Below are 22,476 nucleotides of genomic sequence, written 5' to 3' on the forward strand. Positions count from 1 at the left end.
ACTTTAAATTAGACTTTCTTTACTTTGAGGTTAATTTCTTAATTTGAACATTGACATTTGTGTGGTCTTAGGTTTCACTTGTTTCTTGCTTTTCAAAAGTAACATAGGAAATCTTCTTTTCAGTTTTCATATTAATTTGAGGATACTCATGGAAAATGTTATTAAAATCTAAATAAGTTTTCTACAAAATAAGCAAAAAAGTAAAAGAAATATACTTTATGACTGATAATTGTACATTATATTCATTATTTATTGCTGTGTAAAAAATTAACGCAAAACTTTGCAACCTAAAATATGTATTAATCACAGTTTTGAAGGTGAGGAATCCTATGGCAACTTGGCTGGGTGGTTCTAGGTCAAGGTCTCTCATGAGATGTTAGTCAAACTATCTGCCAAGCTGCAGTCGTCTAAAGCCTTAACTTGAGCCTCCAAGTAGAGGATCCACTTCCATTATGGCTGTTGGCAAGAAATCTCAGTTCCTTCAGGGCATTGGCAGAAACAAAGACCTCAACACATGGATCTCTCCACAGGGTTGCTTGACTGTCTTCACTACATGGCTGTTGACTACTGCCACAGTTAGTAATCCAAAAGAGAAAGTCTGAAACTTCATGCATCTTCTGTGGACCATCCTTGAAGTCACACAGCCATATGTGTGCCTTATTCTGTTCATTAGAAGAGTCACTAAGTCCAGCCTGTATTTAAGAGATAGGGAATGAGAGTCCTCCTCTTGAAGGTTCTAAAGCAGAATCAAGGGACGAGTGTACTTTAAATCAAAACATACATGAAATCAGCCTGTTAACTAGCTTGACTGGTCTGTGTTTATTACAGCTTTGTCGAATAGCAAAAGACAAAGCCATACTTAGGACCTGAATAGAATTTACAAGCCAAGGTTCATAGTCAAATGTCAGATTTACAATATACTTTTTCTCCCCCATGTTTCTTAAGGTTCTGTTGCACAGTAATTGTAATTTTGTGCTTGACACATTTTTCCCACTAAGAATGTACCTTTGTGAGATCAAAAGTCCAAAACTGCATGGTACTGTCTGTTTCCTAAGACTTCTTCTAGGCTCATTGTGAAAGAAGAGCTCAAAGAAATCTCAAATGGTCTCTCAACTCTGAAGGACAGGGGCAGAAAAGTCTCACAGTGGATGCTCTACAGCTTTGCTTTGGCAAATGGAAAACATTTTATTTGAAATAACTTCTTGTCCTCTGTTTTTCCCTGTGTTCTTTTTCTGGGTGATTTCATGCAATTCAATGAGGTTCAATTTTTTTATTCCCAGCCCAGACCTCTTCCTGATCTTCAGACTTGTATATCCAGCTGCCTCCTCAACATCTCTGCTGAGATGATTAATTGGCTTCTCAAACCTGCCATGTCCAAAGCAGAATATTTCCTTCAGCATAACGGGGAAGAAAAAAAACAGTGAGATAAACATGCAGGACAATGAGCCCTCCTTGCTCCACCTGAAAATGGGCTGTTTCTGCCCATGTAGAGTCATGGCTACTCAGCCTGCCATCCCCACCATGCTGCTCCTTACGCAGAGGGGACGGGAGGAGATGTATCCCACTCCTTTGACAGCAAGAGTAATGTCCTGACTTGTCTCCAAGCTGAAAACAGATTTCCCCTATTTGGATGTCATGGCACTGCATATGTGATAGCATTCATCACCCCTCATGGCTACAGAAATATTTGCCTACACAGGGGATTACTCATCAATCACTTATGCTCAGGATTGTGTGGGTGACATGATCAAGAAATTCTGATGGTGTGACTTGAGGATACTTGAAACCCTCTTTGCTCCAAAAATAGACCTCCCTGTCAAGTCCTACTGTTTTCTGGTTCTTACCATATCATTCATACCTCCAAAAAAAGGAACTCCCCTTGCAGGACCTAACAATTTTCAAGTCCTTCCAGGGAAGTTCGTCCCAAAGGCCTATCATAGGTTTTGTTCTGTGAGTACAGGAAAGACTGACTATTCACGCTCTAAATGTATACATTAGCCAAGACAACTGAATATGCAATACTTACTGTAATCACTAAGAGATCCTTGCTTGGAAGAATCAGGACCAAAAAAAAAAAAAAAGATAAACTTGAAGGAGATGAAAGAAGAAGTAAAGAAGGGAAGCTTGGGGTGCCCACACAGGGTAAATTCTATCAGAGGACAAAAACATAGGAAGGGAAGAATCTAAAGGAGGAAAAATTAGTTTGGTTTAAATGTTTATTGAATGAAAGAGTTACTGACCGAATACATAGAATGATAGTATCCATCCAACCTAAACTAAGCTTAAGCTTATAAAACATTGCTGTTTCCTATGGAAAAGTGAGCATGTACTTGAACAGATTGTGTTCCATGAGACATACCCTCATTCCCCAGTGTACTGATAATATTTTAATTTAATAAGCATTTATTAAGTGAAAGGCACTGATGTACATACTTAACACATTTTACTGGTTTTGAGAGGTCGGTTTGTTTGCTTGTTTGGCTTTGGCAGCGGTTGGGGGTTGGGTATGCCCTGTCTGTTGTCTGTTTCCTCCAATAGAATGTGAAGCCCATGAGGATGAGGACAGGGTCTGTCTCATTCACTGCCATATCTCTAGGCAACGTGTACAACAGTTCTTGGCATAGAGTATGCTTTCAAACATTATTTATTGAGAGAAGAAGGAAAGGGGTCAAAGGGTACAAACATCCAGTGAGAGAATGAACAAGTCCTGAGGTCTAATGTACCGCATGGTGACTTTAGTTCACAATACCGTGTTGTGTATTTGAAAGTTGCTAAGAGAGTAGATTTTAAATGTTCTGTCCTCCAGAGCAACAAAAATGATAATTATGTGAGGTGAAGGATATGTTAAATAACATTACTGGGATAATCTTTTGTCAATATATGTGTATAAAAGTGTCACATTGTACACCTTAAATGTATAAAATGTTACATGTTACATATATCTTAATAACACTTGGAGAGTAAGATGAAGGAAATAAAAGAGGGAGGGAGGATAAAAGAGAGGAAGCAAGAGACAGGAAGGAAGGAAGGGAGCAAGGGATGGGTTAATAGAGGAGGGAAATATCATCACATTTAATCCCCAAAGACCTTTATATCCCCATTTTACAAATAAGAATATTAAGGTTTAGAGAGGTTAAGTAACTTGCCTAAACCACACAGCTACCAAAGGACTTGATTCTAACGTTCAACAAATACCATTCTTCTAATCTTTAAAAGACAACACTGTTGCCCACCCACATTATCCTGTCTGTGATCGCACACATGTCTGTGTCTAATACTTGTGTTTAATACCTCCATCAGTTCAGTTCAGTCGCTCAGTCGTGTCCGACTCTTTGCGACCCCATGAATCACAGCACGCCAGGCCTCCCTGTCCATCACCAACTCCCGGAGTTCATTCAAACCCACCTCCATCGAGTCGGTGATGCCATCCAGCCATCTCATTCTCTGTCGTCCCCTTCTCCTCCTGCCCCCAATCCCTCCCAGCATCAGACTCTTTTCCAGTGAGTCAACTCTTCGCATGAGGTAGCCAAAGTATTGGAGCTTCAGCTTTAGCATCACTTCTTCCAATGAACACCCAGGAATGATCTCCTTTAGAATGGACTGGTTGGATCTCCTTGCAGTCCAAGGGACTCTCAAGAGTCTTCTCCAACATCCCAGTTCAAAAGCATCAATTCTTCGGCGATCAGCTTTCTTCACAGTCCAACTCTCACATCCATACATGACCACAGTCTAAGTTAAATCCAGATTCCACCATCAGCCTACTATAAAGAACTGAAAATACTGTGTACAATTAACTGAGTCATGGTAATAGTTACCTCCCTTCAAGATAAATTGTTGGATGAGCAAATTAATAGTTACAGAAAAGCTTTGAAAATATAATGAACTACATAATTGTCAAGCATTGTTATTAGCAGCCTGAATAGTTATGGAAAATAATTCATCCTGGGAAAGCTAATGTTTCACACATCCATTTTTCAAACTCATTTCACATTTGTTTTTAAAACAGGCAAAAAAGTAGAAAGCTACACCCACACGCATTTTATACTGGCTGTTTGACTTGGACCAGAGACCTCCCTCTTGAAACCCTTGCTCCTCAAAGTATCACTGTTGGGGGAGTGGAAGGATAGGGGAGTGGGCGGGGGCTAGCAGCACAGGTTTTGCCTGGGAGCTTGTTAGAAATGTAGGCCCTCTGGCCCCACCCTAGACCCACTGAACCAGAAACTGCATTTTAAGATCCCCAGGTGACTCACAGACACATTGAGTTTTGAGAAGCACAGCTGTAGGACTCAAGGACCTCATCTGTCAACGTAGTATCTGACAGTACTCAACTGAATTCTGTTCCTTATACCCCATTCTGTTCCCTACAATAATGGGAAACCTTGAAATCTCTGGGAAGATCAAGTGTTCTGGTGCTACAAAGTGAGGGGCTTGCTTTCGAGGGTCCTGGAATGGGACTTTGCCAACAGGGAGGACAATTTTTAGATAATTAGGCCCCTTTCCTCTGCTTGAATGTATATTTGCAAGTTTATTTTTATCCTCTCAACTGCTGAGCCGTTGTTAGGATTTGATTGTGTCATGTGCTTTGACATTAATTTTAATAGGCAGCAGTTTGAATTCAAGCTTGTATTTAGTTCAGATGGGATGTTTTTTTCTTCTTATGGTACTTATTTATACCTGACTACAAAAATAATACATGCTTATTGTCGATGAGTTAGAAAATACAAACCACTGCTGCTAAGATGCATTTCTTATCTATCTTAATTTAAGCAAAAGTGGTATTATATGGGTGGATTTTGTGACCTGATTTTTTCACTTGTCCTGAACACTTTCCCACTTCGTATAATTTGAAGATAATTAAATGGATCTCTATTATTCTACTTTGTGATTATTTCAAAATTTAATTACCCCTAATTGAGAAAGTATATGGTTTCTAATTTTGTTTACTATTTAAATCATTGTATGATGAATGCTCTTCTTTATAAATCTTTGTCTATGATTGGTGATTTCTTAGTATTTGTTCCCCCACCCCACTTTCCTGAGTCAAAGAAAATTGATACCTTTACTTTGAAACATAATGTCAACTTCCAGAAAGACTATGCCAATCCCTGGTCCCCAAAGCAGTTTAAGTACTAATCTAAATTCAGAGGCAACTAACTTCGAGTTAGTATATATTTCAGAGTTTCTACTGATAGAGAGGTAATATCAATATAATACTTATTTTAATTTGCTTTCATTGTTTCTTAGTAAACTTCAACATTATCACCAAGTTACTAAAACAAAAACAACTATCAAAAGTCTACGCCCCTTTAATTTGGTTTGGGAAGAATTTACATTTCTACAATATTTAGCCTCATTAGCCAGGAACTTGACATTTCTTTCCATTTATTCAAATTAAAGACTTAATCAAAAGATTTTTATCGGCTTTTGTGTATGCTGTTATTATCGATAAAGAACTATTTCTGTCTGTAATGTTTGTAAAAAAGACACATCTGTATTTAGAGGATGTACTTAACCCCCTATGGTAAAGAAAATGCTATAGTAAATGCCAGGTTACTTTTTTTAGGATTTATTTATCTTTGGCTGCGCTGTGTCTTCATTGCTGTGTGTGGGCTTCTCTAGCTGCAGAGAGCGGGGGCTACTCTTCACAGCCGTGTTCAGGCTTCTCATTGTGGTGGCTTCTCTTGTTGCAGGGCATGGACTTTAGGTGCGAGGGCTTTAGTAGTTGCAGCACTCCCACTCAGTAGTTGCAGCTTGCAGCCTCTAGAGCAAAGGCTCAGTAGTGTGGCGCTGGGGCTTAGCTGCTCCACAACATGTGGGATCTTCCAGGACATAAGAATTCCCAGACATAGGAATCAAACCTATGTCCTGTGCATTGGCAGACAGATTCTTAACCTCTGGGACCACCAGGGAAGCCCCAGATTACTTTTGAAGTTTTAGTTTCTAGAACATACATCAGTGCCAAGTTTGTTAATCCACAACTCAGAATTTAAAATTTGCTATTTATTTCCTTTTATTACCATATTGTTGTTCAGTTCAGTTCAGTCACTCAGTCGTGTCCAACATAAAGCAATAATAGGTGTAAGTCAATCTGCATCACTCATATAATAAACATCACATTTATTTTAACTCTCTAGATCTAATTTGGTCTACCATGAACCCCAAGTGACGGTGAATTTTACCTTAATCATTATGGGCATCCTCTCACCAGAGATAAGTGAAAATCTCCTAGGGCTCTCTAGTCAAGGGTTCATGATTTATAAATGGGAAGATAAAAATATCTCAGGCTTTACAGGCCATAGTGGTCACCCTTGGAATTGCTTGGTTCTGATACTATAGAAACCAGCCATAGACAATACATATGTTAACAAATGAATGTAGTTGTGTTTTAGTAAAACTTCATTTATAGATATTGAAACTTTGAATTTCATGTAATTTTCAATTGTCATTGTGTAGGAGAAAACTTGGATTTCCCAAGTGGTGCTGGTAGTAAAGAACCTGCTTGCCAATTCAGGAGATGTAAGAAACACGGTTCAATCCCTGGGTTGGGAAGATCTCCTGGAGGAGGGCAACCCACTCTGGTATTCTTGCCTGGAGAATCCCCATGGACAGAGGAGCCTGGCGGGCTACCATCCATAGGGCTGCAAAGAGCTGGACACGACTGAAGCGACTTAGCATACACGCACGCAGAAGAAAGCTTAGTCCTTCTTCCTCCTGTCTTTCTCCTTTGCTCTCACATTAGTGCACGGTCACAGCACTTCTGACACCACGTGTGTGTGTGTTTCCCCACTCCAAGTAATTTTGTGACACCAGCTTGGTGTCCTACAGTTTAACTCAATTCTGACTGTATCTATCTGGACATATCATCGGATCCACAGATTAAAGTCTCAGTCCACAAGACCCCCCACCCCTTCAGATGCCGGCCACATACCCAGGTGGTCACTTGTGCTTCTGACTGACTGGCCATAAGACAGAGGTTCCAATGACCCCCTTCTTGATTTGGATTAATTTGCTAGAGTGGCTCACAGAACTCAGAAATAACAGCTTATTTATTTGTTTACCACTTTATTATAAAAGGAAATGATGAGGATACAAATGACTATCCAAATGAAAGAGATATATAAGACAAGATATGTGGGAAGGGGTGCCAAACTTTTTGCCCTCTCCTGAGCACACTGCTCTCCCAGCCCTCCACGTGGTCACCCATCCAGAAGTTCTCCAAACCCCATACTAGAATTTTATGGAGGCTTCCTTATGTAAGCATGATCAGTCATCAATATTAACTCCATTTCCTCTCTGGAGAATGGAGGGTGGAGCTGACTAATCATGACTTGGTCTTTTCTGGTGACCAACTTCATCTAAGAGCCCATGAAGAGTCACCTCAGTAGAACAAATGACACTCCAATCACACAGAAAATTCCTAGGGATTTGGGAACTCTGTGTCAGGAACCAGGGTCCTGATATTCCTAGGGTTCTTATCACGTAGGAAATTACAAGGGTTTGAGAAGCTCTGTTCCAGGATCCAGGGTCAGAGACCAATATATACATTTCCCCCCTATTATCTCACAGTCATAAAAAAGTATTCTTTTTTATCTGTTTTCAATCATTTAAAAATGTAAAATCCATTCTTTAATCCTAGGCTATGTAAAGACAGGCAACAGGGTATATGATTTTCCAAATCCTGCTCTGATCTTCTGTCCACACTTGATGCTACCGATGTGTTCAGGATAAAACCTCCCTGGTGCCCCAAAGAAAGGCAGTTACACAAGCTGGAATGCAGGCACCCATTGCCAGGCAGCCCTGGATGCTCCACCTTGCCATGTGCTGCCTGGACCTGAGACAAGAAGCACACCCAGCTCAGACCTCATTGGCTCCTACTTCTTAGATAATTTTCATCCTTTTTGAGAACGTGGAAGCTCAGGATTTTCCTGCTCTCCACTACTCAGGCTTCTCTTTGTCCTCTTTTGGGTGAGAGGGAAAATCATCCTCATTCTGTTTCTTTGACAGCAGTAAAAACAAAACACGAATTGATCATCCCAGAGTATCCTGCCTCTGTGGATATGTCCAGAAGAGAAATAGGTCATTCTTCTCAAAGAGAAACTCATTTATTTATTCTTGTGACCACGGAGGAAAGCATTAGATATAGAATTTTAGGACACTGCAGGTCTAATTCATGTGTTCCATTTTTCAGATGAATCCTAACCCAGAATGCTTCATTAAAAAAAAAAAAAAAAAACAGAAACTCTCAGAAGCAGTAGCATGAGCCATATCGAGGTACTCTTTGTCCTATTCCACACTGTCTCCTCCAAAATATATTTTCCTTGCCTTACTCTATTGACTAGACTTTTAAATGTCAGGGTGTACCCACAGCGGATTCATGTCAATGTATGGCAAAACCAATACAATATTGTAAAGTAAACAAATAAATAAATAAGAAATAAAAAAATAATAATCAGAAAGTAAAATAGATAAATGTCAGGGTGTGAGAGCCCCTAGGAGATGTCCTTCCCGTGCTCATCATGGGAAGCCTCCAGAAGGTGTAACCAGGTACCTGTAGCCACAAGCGATCAACTGATCACCAGAAATGCAGGACCCTCGGTCTCTAAGATTTTGTTCATTCAACAAGAGACAGAATATAGTGCTGAGAACAAAGATTCCATGATACACTCACTATGCATGATCACCCACATGAAGATGGGTTTCTCCTCATGTTTAAATATCTCTGAAGGCTTAGGCGAATAAGAACTGAGAAAATGGACAGCAAGTCCAGGCAAAATCCCAGGAGACATCGCAGTCAGATGATTCCATGTTAGCATGATAAATAGATTTACTATTGCAGCAACCATGGTGTTGCAGAGGAAAATGGAGGCCTGAAGTGGGCTCTTTAGCCAGAGAGGAAGGGAAAGGGAAATTAGGGCTGATACTGTCTGTGTTTAAACTTCAGTCAGTTCAGTTGCTCAGTCATGTCTGATTCTTTGCGATCCCATCGACTGCAGCACTCCAGGCTTCCCTGTCCATCACCAACTCCCAGAGCTTACTCAAACTCGGGTACATTGAGTCAGTGATGCCATCCAACCATCTCATCCTCTGTCGTCCCCTTCTCCTCCAGCCTTCAATCTTTCCCAGCATCAGGGTCTTTTCCAAGGAGTCAGTTCTTCACATCACGTGGCCAAAGTATTGGAGTTTCAACTTCAGCGTCAGTCCTTCCAATGAATATTCAGGACTGATTTCCTTTAGGATGGACTGGTTTGATATCCTTGCAGTCCAAGGGACTCTCAAGAGTCTTCTCCAACACCACAGTTCGAAGGCATCAATTTTTCGGTGCCAAGCATTCTTTATAGTCCAACTCTCACATCCATACATGACTACCGGAAAACCAGAGCTTTGACTAGATGAACCTTTGTCGGCAAAGTAATGTCTCTGCTTTTTAATATGCTCTCTGGGTTGGCCATAACTTTTCTAACAAGGAGCAAGCGTCTTTTATCTCATGGCTACAGTCACCATCTGCAGTGATTTTGGAGCTCAAAAAAATCAAGTCTCTCACTGTTTTCATTGTTTCCCCATGTATTTGCCACGAAGTGATAGGACTGGAAGCCATGATCTTAGTTTTTTAAAAGTTGAGTTTTAAGCCAGCTTTTCCACTCTCCTCTTTCACTTTCATCAAGAGGCTCTTTAGTTCTTTGCATTCTGCCATAAGGGTGGTGTCTTCTGAGTAGCTGAAGTTATTGATATTTTCTCCTGGCAATCTTGATTCCAGCTTGTGCTTCATCCAGCCTGGCATTTTGCCTGATGTACTCTGCATATAAGTTAAATAAGCAGGGTGACAATATACAGCCTTGACATACTCTTTTCCCAATTTGGAACCAGTCTGTTGTTCCATGTCCAGTTCTAACTGTTGCTCCTTGACCTGCATACAGATTTCTCAGGAGGCAGATAACGTGGTCTGGCATTCCCATCTCTGTAATAATTTTCCATACTTTGTTGTGATCTACACAGTCAAAGGCTTTGGCATAATCAATAAAGCAAAAGTAGATGTTTTTCTGGAATTCTCTTCCTTTTTTGATGATCCAGTGGATGTTGGCAATTTGATCTCTGGTTCCTCTGCCTTTTCTAAATCTAGCTTGAACATCTGAAAGTTCACGATTCATGTACTGTTGAAGGCTGGCTTGGAGAATTTTGAGCAATATTTTGCTAGCATGTGAGATGAGTGCAATTGCACAGCAATTTGAGAATTCTTTGGCATTACCTTTCTTTGGGATTGGAATGAAAACTGACTTTTCCAGTCCTGTGGCCACTGCTGAGTTTTCCACATTTGCTGGCATATTGAGGGCAACACTTTCACAGCATCATCTTTCAGGATTTGAACTAGCTCAACTGGAATTCCATCACCTCCACTAGCTTTGTTCATAGTGATACTTCCTAAGTTCCACTTGACTTCCCATTCCAGGGTGTCTGGCTCTAGGTGAATGATCACACCATCATGGTTATCTGGGTCACGAAGATCTTTTTTGTATAGTTCTTCTGCGTAGTCTTGCCACCTCTTCTTAATATCTTCTGCTTCTCTTAGGTCCAAACCATTCTGTCCTTTACTTGAATGAAATATTTTTAAACTTACTGGAGTACTTTCTGAAATGCCTGTCTATTTAAACGGGTACAGTCTGAAATTTTTGGTTAAGGGAATAAATTTTTACTTGAACTTCTTGCATTCTGCACTTCTTAGTGCCTTGCCCCTCTTTGGAGAAGAGCTATAAAAGCAAAGTTCCAAACACTCAGCAGATGGTACAAGAAGTTCTGCTTAATTTTTAAGGCCAGGTTCAGAATAAATTTCTCCATGTTACTGGTATGTCCAGGATTAACCAGGCTTTAAATGTGAATGGCCATCATTATGCTCTTCACCTCAGTCTTGCTACAACCACAAGAAGAAGTCTGTCTCTTTCCCGATTGCACTCCATAAATACCTCTAAGAATGATCAGATGCAAATGGGCCAGATCCTTTCTTCACCACCATCTGAGGCCTAGACTGAAGTTAAGCTTCTGCTTCCAAAACCTAGATTCCAAGGATAAGTTTAAAATCCAAGAAACACAACAGATTCTCAGAAAGCAATAAGGAAAGGATTCTTGCGTGGTTTATGCATTTTAGATATAAATAGGCACACCTTACTAAATTCACCAAGGAGTGGTTACCATTGATTCTTAAATGGGTAGGCCATGCCTTGCCCTATTGAAATACTTTTACCAATGGAAATGTATTAAGTTTAGAAATGGTTATAGACAAAAAAGTTAAGAACTAGTCCTTTAGAGTGAGAAATACACACCCGAGAATAGGTGAGATCCTGTTTCAGAATGCTAACTTACATTTACTCCGCTGGTCTTTTATGTTACCCTTGCTTTTTCCATATTTGGGGCAGCTAGGCAGAACTCTGCCTTCACTCCCTCAGACAGATAAAGGACAGTTTAGCAGATAACAAGAGTCAAATTCTTGGCTTTTGAGTTTCACAAGCCTAAGCCCTGGCTTAAGACAAAAGATGTGAAAGGAGCACTGTGAACAGTGAGAGCAAAGTGACTTCAGGGTGTAAGGAGGGGCGAGGGGAGTAAAGGGTGCCCTAAAGAGAAGTCCTGTTCCTTATCACACCCAGGACCATGTCCTCAGACCCTCAAAGCGGGCAGAGGTAGCAAGAGCCCAGCCCTACAAGCAGCATGAAATAGCAGACAGTTCCCAGACAGGTCCAGGTCCCCTGCACCACCTGCTAGGCATGCCCGGTGAGCCCTGACGCCAGATTGGAATAGATAGGTGGACTCATGGCAGCGCCACCATGAGGGAGCCTCCCTATACATCCTGTGCACTGAGTGGAACCGCTGAGGACAGAGAGCTTTGCAGGTGGATATCAAGAGGGTATGGGCTTCCCAGGTGGTAAAGAATGGTAAGGAATCTGCCTGCCATTGCAGGAAACACAAGAGAAGCAGGTTCGATCACTGGATTGGGAAGATCCCCTGGGGTAGGAAATGGCAACGCACTCCAGTATTCTTGCCTGAAAAATTCCATGGACAGAGAAGCCTAGCGGGCTACAGTTCATGGGGTCGCTTAAGAGTTAGACATGATGAGCGACTGAGCACACACACACACCAAAGAGAATATAACAGTGCCCTACCTAAACCAGCAGCTGGAAGACAGGGCATCTCAACAGATACCAGTCCTGATAGGAAATTCAAGACCAGAGGTCTGGAAGCCTGCCTGGAGTTTAAATGAAACCCCAGAGAAAAGAGGAGTGATGGCCTTGGGTTGCCTGATATCAAATGTCTACCATACAGCAGTTGGGAGAAAGAAATAGAAATCCAGTTCATTACAGAAAAATACGGAAAGTTGGGTTTCTTGTACACCTCAATTTGTCATCTGATATCCTTTTTTCCTTTTTAAAAAATTAATTTTGAAAATTTATTAAAGTATAGTTGATTTACAGTGTTGTGTTAATTTCAGGTGTACAGCAAAGTGAATCAGTTATACATATACATACATATACTATTTTTTAGATTATTTCCCCATATAGGTCATTACAGAGTACTGAGTAGAGTTTCCTGTGCTATACAGGAGGTAGTTACCTATCATATATATATGTATTGTAGTGTGTTCGATCCCTGAGTTGGGAAGACTCCCCTGGAGGAGGGCATGGTAACCCACTCCAGTATTCTTGCCTGGAGAGTGCTATGGAGAGAGGAGCCTGGCAAATTACAGCCCATGGGGTCACAAAGAATTGGACATGAATGACTGAGTGACTAAGCATAGCACAGCACAGTATGTATATATGAATCCCAATCTCCCAATTTATCCCTCCCCTCCCACCTTACCACCTGGTAACCATAAGTTTGTTTTCCAAATCTTAACTCCTTCTGTTTTGTAGATAAGTTTATTTACACCCTTTTTTCTGCATTCTACATGTAAGTGATGGACAGGGAGGCCTGGCGTGCTGTGATTCATGAGGTCGCAAAAAGTCGGACACGACTGAGCGACTGAACTGAACTGAACATATAAGTGATATCATGTGATATTTGTGTTTTTGTGTCTGACTTCCTTCACTTAATATGATAATCTCTAGGTCCATCTATGTTGCTGCAAATGCCATCGTTTCATTCTTTTTTAAGGCTGAAAAATATCCCATTGTATATATGTGCCACATCTTCTTAATGCATCCTCCACCAGGATACGTTTAGTTTGCTTCCATGTCCTGGCTATTGTACACAGTGCTGCAATGAACATTGGGGCACCTGTATCTTTTCAAATTATGGTTTTCTCTGCATGTATGCCCAGAGGTGGGATTACTGGATCATCTGGTAGCTCTATTTTTAGTTTTCTAAGGAACCTCCATACTGTTCTCCATAGTCGCTACACCAGTTTACATTCCCAACAAAAGTGTAGGAAGGTTCCCTTTTCTCCACACCTTGTCCAGCATGTATTGTTCGTGGATTTTTTCATAATAGCCATCTGACCAGTGAATTGGTACCTAACTGAAGTTTTGATTTGCATTTCTGTTGTCTGAGATTCTTAATAACCACACACATAATTAGCAATTGTTTATAGTCTACATCGCTGAGAAGTAGCTAGGTCCAGTGGTAGGGTCTTGAAACAGAAGGAGAAATAAGGAGTGTTTGCCTCTCCTTCCCTATTCAGAAACAGCAAGGGTTTAAAAACTTGTAGAATTTTTTAACACATAACCATAATGTTGTCGAATTTACCTTGGTGATCTCTGCATTCATTATCAATGGGAGCAATATCAATTTATAGCAATCTGTGAGCCCTTCCCAAAGGGCTGCAATTTATACACAGATCCACAATGCATTTTAGTATTAAAATTTCCTGTGAAGGGGGCAATTAAGAAAAAGATCTAAAAATGCTCCTTCAGTTCAATTCAGTCGCTCAGTCATGTCTGACTCTTTGCAACCCCATGAATCACAGCACGCCAGGCCTCCCTGTCCATCACCAACTCCCGGAGTTCACTCAAACTCACCTCCATCAAGTCAGTGATGCCATCCAGCCATCTCATTCTCTGTCGTCCCCTTCTCCTCCTGCCCCCAATCCTTCCCAGCATCAGAGTCTTTTCCAGTGAGTCAACTCTTCACATGAGGTGGCCAAAGTATTGGAGCTTCAGTTTAGCATCAGTCCTTCCAATGAACACCCAGGATTGATCTCCTTTAGAATGGACTGGTTGGATCTCCTTGCAGTCCAAGGGACTCTCAAGAGTCTTCTCCAGCACTACAGTTCAAAAGCATCAATTCTTCGGCGATCAGCTTTCTTCACAGTCCAACTCTCACATCCATACATGACCATGGGAAAAACCATAGCCTTGACTAGATGGACCTTCGTTGGCAAAGTAATGTCTCTGCTTTTTAATATGCTATCAAGGTTGGTCATAACTTTCCTTCCAAGGAGTAAGTGTCTTTTAATTTCCTGGCTGCAATCAGCATCTGCAGTGATTTTGGAACCCCAAAAAATAAAGTCTGACACTGTTTCCACTGTTTCCCCATCTATTTCCCATGAAGTGATGGGATCAGATGCCATGATCTTCGTTTTCTGAATGTTGAGTTTTAAGCCAACTTTTTCACTCTCCTCTTTCACATTCATCAAGAGGCTTTTGAGTTCCTCTTCACTTTCTGCCATAAGGGTGGTGTCATCTGCATATCTGAGGTTATTGATATTTCTCCCAGCAATCTTGATTCCAGCCTAGACAGGAGTAATAAAAAAACAAATGTTGAGAAACACTGATCTATTGCATATGGAAGCCTTGGGAACCAGATTTAATAGTCTTAACCCAAAAGAATAACAATTATTAAAGGCAATGTGACAATTATATTGAATTAACAAAACTGATTCACTTATCCAATTAAAAGCTTTAAAGCCCCCTTTTTTTTCTTTTTCTGAAAGTGGAAGCAGTGGTGATAGAAATCTGTGTCACTACAGACCTAATGTCCAAATAGAGTGAAAAATTCAGATTTGTATGGAGGCCTACCACCACCACCCCTTCCCCAAAAGAAAGGGAAATAGTTTGTCAGGTTTTTAATGGAGTAATTGCATCACTTAACTGTATTAATTCAATGTAATTGTCAATGATGGGTCATCTCCAACTAGAACTGAGTGGTACAATGAAAGATGCAAAGCAACAAAAGGAAGAGGACAGAGAGGCTCTTATCAAAAGGGTACAGCCTTATTGGTTGGGTTTCCTTGATTTTTGAATCCTCAATATTCTGGTATGGACAATTAGCTGGAGAGAAGTACAGATGAAAAGGAGCAAATATCCTAATTGTAAACAAGGCCAAAGAAGCTGCTGAGACTAAGAAAGTCAAGGGCTTTACATCTGCATATTTCACATCTGGAATATTTACACATTTTCTGCTGAGTGAGACTGATGTAACACAAGATGAAGTAAGGTGGCAGGAGGAATATAAAACATCCAGAATAAACTCACCACTTGCCCAAGGGACCTGCAGCACTAGCAGTAAATGTGCTAAATCTAGCATTTGTCTGCCTTAGAGAGACAAGGGCCAGCAATGAGCAGAAGGCCTGGAAATTGCGCCGAACACCAGGCACAAATGTCGTGGGCTAGAGCAGAAACAGACGCAGGCTTGGGCTCACCTTCTTGTTTGCCCATATTTTCTGAAATATACGTGCTCTTTGCCAGATGATTTGACTCCCAAGATTCAAACCTCTCATTTTTAAACCAGGATTAACTCCTACTTACAAGATCATTTTGAGGGTTAAATGTGAACTGCAAAGCAACAGGGTGTAAAAAATGTGCTCAGCAAATGAGAGTTTAAAAAGAGATGTTTAAAAGGATAAAGCAGAAAAAAATTGTGTCACTGAGCATTTATGTGTGTGTATGTGTGTGTACATACTTTGTATGTACAAATTTAAATTCTGTAAATTTACCAAATTTACTTTATGAAGGCTACTGAGAATATGAGCTAAATTAGCTAACAGGGTGGGGAGGAAGTTCTAGAAGGGAAGATAGAAACAAGTGTAGGTCCCTGCTTCACCTTCACTAAAGAAGCAGACTGAACACAGCAAGAACTGAAAAATTCAAGCATGTGCCACAAAAGATAAAAGAAATTGATGGCTCTGAGGATTTTTCAGCATCTGGTAAACTGGGTGTTCCTGTAGAGTTCCAACCCAGGAATTTGTTTTGGGAGTTGGTATTGGAGCTGCCTGATAAAAATTAAATGCATAGTGTTAGGGTAAAGGGCAGTAGACAAGCTCATTGGAGAGGGGTCTCAAAGGGTGGGAATGAACTTGCAAAAATGCCACTCTTTGGGAAAAGGTAGGAAGCATAAGGAAAGATAAGTGTCTTTCTTTAAAGCCAAATTAGCTGGTGAAGTTAAAATGAAATAATCCATCATTTTATCCTTTTATTAGAAACTGTTTCCATCAACAAGCTCTAGAAGAGGACTTCCCTGGTGGTCCAGTGGTTAAGAATCTTCCTGGAATGTCCAGGAATGTCGTCACCCCATATGCAATGGGGCAGCTAAGCCTGTGTGCTGCAACTATCGAGCCTACATACCCTAGAGGCCGTGCTCTGCAACAAGAAAAAGCATTGCAATGAGAAGCCCATGCATTGCAACTGGAGAGGAGCCCTCACTCCCAGCAACTAGTGAAGTGCCCACACAGCAACAAAGACCCAGTGCAGCCAAAAAAGAAAATAACAAGCTCTGGGAGAGGCAGGTCAAGTCATTCTGAGTAGAATTTCTCTGTTCCATGTCAAAGGAATCTTTCCGACAACAAGGAAATAGTTATCAGGTCAGGAAAAAGGGGTACTGATGCAAAAAGAAAATACTCTCCCGAAAAAAAGACAAGCATTAATGACTAATAAGAGATAAGCTCATTTTTTTCTTCCTCCCGCCCATAGATGTAGTTCCTCCGGCCAAGTGCGCACAGCCTCTCCTCCCGCTCCCCCAGGGTCCGCGGCCACCATGGCGCATTAGAGGCAGCAGTGCCTGCGGCAGCATCGGCCTTTGCAGCGGGGCAGCAGCACCAGGCTCTGCAGCGGCAACCCCCCAGCGGCTTAAGCCTTGGCGCTTTTCACGGCATTCAGCAGCAGCCTTGGTGTAACCGACAAAGACACCTTCGAATTAAGCACATTCCTTAAGCAACAAAACCTCGCAACATGGCCGAGATGAGCTTCCTGAGCAGCGAGGTGTTCGTGGGGGACTTCGTGTCCCCTTCGACCAGTCGGGTTTGGGGGTTGAAGAGAGCCTAGGTGTCCTAGATGACTACCTGGAGGTGGCCAAGCACTTCAAACCTCATGGGTTCTCCTGCTCCAAGGCTTAGGCAGGCTCCTTCGATTGGCTGGCTGTGGGTGGGTTGGTCAGTTTCTCAGACAACACCAAGGAGGATGCTTTCTCCGGGACAGATTAGATGGTGGAGAAAATGGATTTGAAGGAGTTTGATTTTAATGACACCCTGTTGAGTATAGATGACCTGGAAACCATACCAGATGAGCTCTTGGCTACGTTGGATGACATGTGTGATCTCTTTGATCCCCTACTCCAGGAGACTAACAAGGATCCCCCCCCAGATAGTGATCCCAATTGGCCATCTTCCAGAAAGTTTACCAACAACTGACCAGGGTGCCCCCTTCACTTTCTTGCAACCTCTTCCCCCTTCCCCAGGGGCCCTGTCTTCCACTCTAGATCATTCCTTTAGTTTAGAGCTATGCAGTGAAGTGGTTATTTTTGAAGGAGATAGCAAGCCGGACTCCGCCACTTACATTACTGTGATTCCTCAGTGCATAAAGGAGGAGGATGCCCCCTCAGATAATGATAGTGGCATCTGTATGAGCCCTGACTCCTCTCTGGGTCTCCCCAGCATAGCCCCTCCACCTCCAGGGACTTTCCAAATAAGAGCCTGCAGGAGAGTTTCAGAAAAACATCTATTTCTGCTTTATTGAATATGCCAAAGCCTTTGACTGTGTCGATCACAATAAACTGTGGAACATTCTGAAAGAGATGGGAATCCCAGACCACCTGACCTGCCTCTTGAGAAACCTGTATGCAGGTCAGGAAGCAACTGTTAGAACTGGACATGGAACAATAGACTGGTTCCAAATAGGAAAAGGAGTACGTCAAGGTTGTATATTGTCACCTTGCTTATTTAACTTATATGCAGAGTACATCATGAGGAACGCTGGGCTGGAAGAAGCACAAGCTGGAATCAAGATTGCTGGGAGAAATATCAATAACCTCAGATATGCAGATGATACCACCCTTATGTCAGAAAGTGAAGAGGAACTCAAAAGCCTCTTGATGAAAGTGAAAGAGGAGAGTGAAAAGGTTGGCTTGAAGTTCAACATTCAGAAAACTAAGATCATGGCATCTGGTCCCATCACTTCATGGGAAATAGATGGAAAAACAGTGCAAACAGTGTCAGACTTTGTTTTTTTGGGCTCCAAGATCACTGCAGATGCTGATTGCAGCCATGAAATTAAAAGACGCTTGCTCCTTGAAGGAAAGTTATGACCAACCTTGATAGTATATTAAAAAGCAGAGACATTACTTTGCCAACCAAGGTCCGTCTAGTCAAGGCAATGGTTTTTCCCGTGGTCATGTATGGATGTGAGAGTTGGGCTGTGAAGAAGGCTGACCGCCGAAGAATCGATGCTTTTGAACTGTGGTGTTGGAGAAGACTCTTGAGAGTCCCTTATACTGCAAGGAGATCCAACCAGTCCATTCTAGAGGAGATCAATCCTGGATGTTCATTGGAGGGACTGATGCTAAAGCTGAAACTCCAATACTTTGGCCACCTCATGCGACGAGTTGACTCACTGGAAAAGACTCTGATGCTGGGAAAGGTTGGGGGCGGGAGGAGAAGGGGACGACAAAGAATGAGATGGCTGGATGGCATCACCGACTCTGTGGACATGAGTTTGAGTGTACTCCGGGAGTTGGTGATGGACAGGGAGGCCTGGCGTGCTGTGATTCATGGGGTCGCGGAGAGTAGGACACGACTGAGCGACTGAACTGAACTGAACTGATCTCCAGGTGCCCTCAGTGGCTCTTCCCGCCCCAAACCCTACGACCCTCCTGGAGAGAAGATGGTAACAGCAAAAGTAAAGGGTGAAAAGCTGGACAAGAAGCTAAAGAAAATGGAGCAGAACAAGACAGCAGCCACTAAGTACCACCAGAAGAAGAGGGCAGAGCAGGAGGCCCTCAATGGTGAATGTAAAGAGCTAGAAAAAAAAAAGAATGAAGCTCTGAAAGAGAAGGCAGATTCCTTGGCCAAGGAGATCCAGTATCTTAAAGATCTGATAGAAGAGGTTCGCAAGGCAAGGGAGAAGAAAAGGGTCCCCTAGTTAGAGTAGTCAGGAGTATGTGCACTTGTATATAGGAGGCTGAAGCTGTGTTTTAATAAATTATTTTGTATTGAAATTAAAAAAAAAAGAGATAAGCTCGAGCAAAGACTTATCAAACAGTTTGAGTTGAGAATCTATGTGAAAACCTGCAGTTTATTTCAAATTGGCAGATATATGAGGAGGTTCACATGATTTATATGCTTTAAGAATCCATAAACAAGGATAGAACAAATACACTGCCTGAGAATATTAATAGCACATGATCAAAAAATAAATAAAATATACAGTGATGTTTCCTGCCAAAAAGAGGTTTATAGCCTTCTTAGAAGCATCAACAGAACAGAAATCAGATTTGCGGTATATTAAGCCAAAGAATGTAAGTGTAATAATTCATTTGCCTTTTCAAAAACAATGAGTGTGTAGTATACTTTGGAGATTGAAACAATTTCTCCATACCCGATTGCAGAAGTCTAACAAAACTAAAAGAGCAAAGCTTTTATTTTGAGCTTTTCATCTAACTTGTCTTTATAATTGAGTTTTACCCTAGTGCCAATGCAATATTTATGTTCTCAAATATGAAAGGGAAAGAAAGCCAGTTTGTCAGGTTCTTTAACATGGGACTCCTGGAACCAGAGCAGCTCAGAGTACACCCACTTAATGAACTTGTGTCCCATGGATCTGGTGGGAAGGTAATGGATGCAACAGTGCACTGATTCCTTCTGAAATTCTGTTTTGCCTTTTATGACTTTCAATTTAAATTCCCATCTTTAGCATGGTTGTATTACAGGTTTCTTATTCCCAGGGTGATGGTTTTCATGTTCTTGAGAAAGAAAAACAAACTAATCTAAATAAGTTACAAATCCTCATCCAACATCACAGGGCCTGTGTTTGAGCAGTGTGCTTGCCAGCCAGGACCCGTTCTTGGTGTGAAATGATATCCTATCAAAGTTTTCATGAGGCTTTTGTCATATTTTGCTTCTGAATTTTCTGCCACCTTTTTGATTAAGGGCCAAAAATGTACACACTAAAATTCAGACATATCAGAACAACAAAATAGAAACATGATCATATTTTACAGTAGAGCTCCCAATGTCACTCAGTAGCAAAATATAAAAACTAAAAAAGGTATGAATTTCCCAATTAAAGTTAGCCATGTTTCTTTCTGCTCATTAAGCTTTGGAGGTATGTTGACAGATTCTTTGCGGTCTCTGTCAATTCTAATTTTAAAACTCTAGAAGGACCAAAAGCACAACCAAGAACAGCAATAAAAATTTAAAAAAAGAGTAGGTAAATTGAACTTCTTCAAAATTTTAAACTTTCATGCATCAGAGCACACTGTCAACAGAGTGAAAAGGCAATTTATGAAGTGGAGAAAATGTTTGTAAGTCGTGTATCTAATAAGGAATCAATATCCAGAATTTATAAGGAACTACTACAACACAACAACAAAACGACAAATGACCCAATTTTAAAATGAGCAAAAGATTTGAATAGACATTTCTCCAAAGAAGGCATATAAATGGCCAATAAGCACGTGAAAATATGCTCCATACCACTTGTCATCAGGGAAATGCAAATCAAAACCACAGCATTACCTCACACCCATTAATATGACTACTATCAAAAAAAGAAAAGAAAGGAAGACAGAAAAGGAAAATATCAAAATATCAAATGCGGGTGAGGATGTGGAGAAACTGGAGCTCTTGCATGTCGCTGGTAGGAATGTATTGGGTTGGCCAAAAAACATATTCAATGTTTCCTATGTGATTCATGGGGTCGCGGAGAGTCGGACACGACTGAGCAACTGAACTGAATTGAACTGAACTGAACTGATAAGCTGTTACAGAAAAACCCAAACAAACTTTTTGACCAACCTGATACATGATGCAACCGGTAAAATAGTATCATTTTTTACAAAGAATAAAAAAACATAGAAAATCTATATGATCCCAGTTCTACCTCTGGGTATATAATGAAAAACAAAAAGAAAGCAGACTTGAAAAATATCTGATGAACGTGTACACCCATGTTTATAGCATGATTCACAATAGACAGAAGGTGGAAGCAACCTAAGTGTCCACTGACAGATGAATGGACAAACAAAATGTGGTGCACAACAATGGAATGTTCAGTTCAGTTCAATTCAGTTCCGTTGCTCAGTCATGTCCAACTCTTAGCGACCCCATGGACTGCAGCACGCCAGGCCTCCCTGTCCATCACTAACTCCCAGAGTTTACTCAAACTCATGTCCATTGAGTCGGTGATGCCAACCAACCATCTCATCCTCTGTCGTCCCCTTCTCCTCCAGTCTTCAATCTTTCCCAGCATCAGGGTCTTTTCAAATGAGTCAGCTCTTCGCATGAGGTGGCCAAAGTATTGGAGTTTCAGCTTCAACATCAGTCCTTCCAATGAACACCAGGACTGATCTCCTTTAGGGTGGACTGGTTGGATCCTGACTCTCAAGAGTCTTCTCCAACACCACAGTTCTAAAGCATCAGTTCTTCAGTGCTCAGCTTTCTTTACAGTCCAACTCTCACATCCATACATGAGTACTGGAAAAACCATAGCCTTGATGAGACGGACCTTTGTTAGCAAAGTAATGTCTCTGCTTTTTAATATGCTGTCTAGGTTAGCCATAACTTTTCTTCCAAGGAGTAAGTGTCTTTTTATTTCATGGCTGCGGTCACTATCTGCAGTGATTTTTAGCCCCCCAGAATTAAATCTGTCACTGTTTCCACTGTTTCTCCATCAATTTGCCATGAAGTGATGGGACCAGATGCCATGATCTTCGTTTTCTGAATGTTGAGCTTTAAGCCAAATTTTTCACTCACTGTCCTCTTTCACTTTCATCAAGAGGCTCTTTAGTTCTTCACTTTCTGCCATAAGGATGGTGTCATCTGCATATCTGAGGTTATTGATATTTCTCCCAGCAATCTGGAATGTTACCCAGTGTTAAAAAAGGAAGGAAATTCTGACACATGCCACAACATGGTTGAACCTTGAAGACCTTAAGTTAAGTGGAATAAACCAGCACAAAAAACCAAATATTGTATGTTTTCTCTGCTGTGAAATTCCTAGAGCTGACAAATTCATAGAGACAGAAAGTTGAATAGTCATTGCCATAAGTTGGGGTGGGGTTGGGGGAATA

At 41.3% G+C, this 22,476-nt stretch overlaps 1 protein-coding gene and 1 pseudogene across 1 annotated transcript in view; both read left to right on the top strand.

The window, feature by feature from the left end:
• The window catches only part of LHFPL3 (LHFPL tetraspan subfamily member 3), a 625,767-nt gene that overhangs the window by 398,459 nt on the left and 204,832 nt on the right, over nucleotides 1-22,476 (top strand). The window lies entirely within an intron of this gene.
• On the top strand, nucleotides 17,145-19,328 carry LOC129552372 (cyclic AMP-dependent transcription factor ATF-4-like; annotated as a pseudogene).

This window comes from Moschus berezovskii, chromosome 3 (assembly GCF_049115385.1).
Source record: "Moschus berezovskii isolate FMDL1 chromosome 3, NW_MosBer_1.0, whole genome shotgun sequence".
Lineage (NCBI taxonomy): Eukaryota > Metazoa > Chordata > Mammalia > Artiodactyla > Moschidae > Moschus > Moschus berezovskii.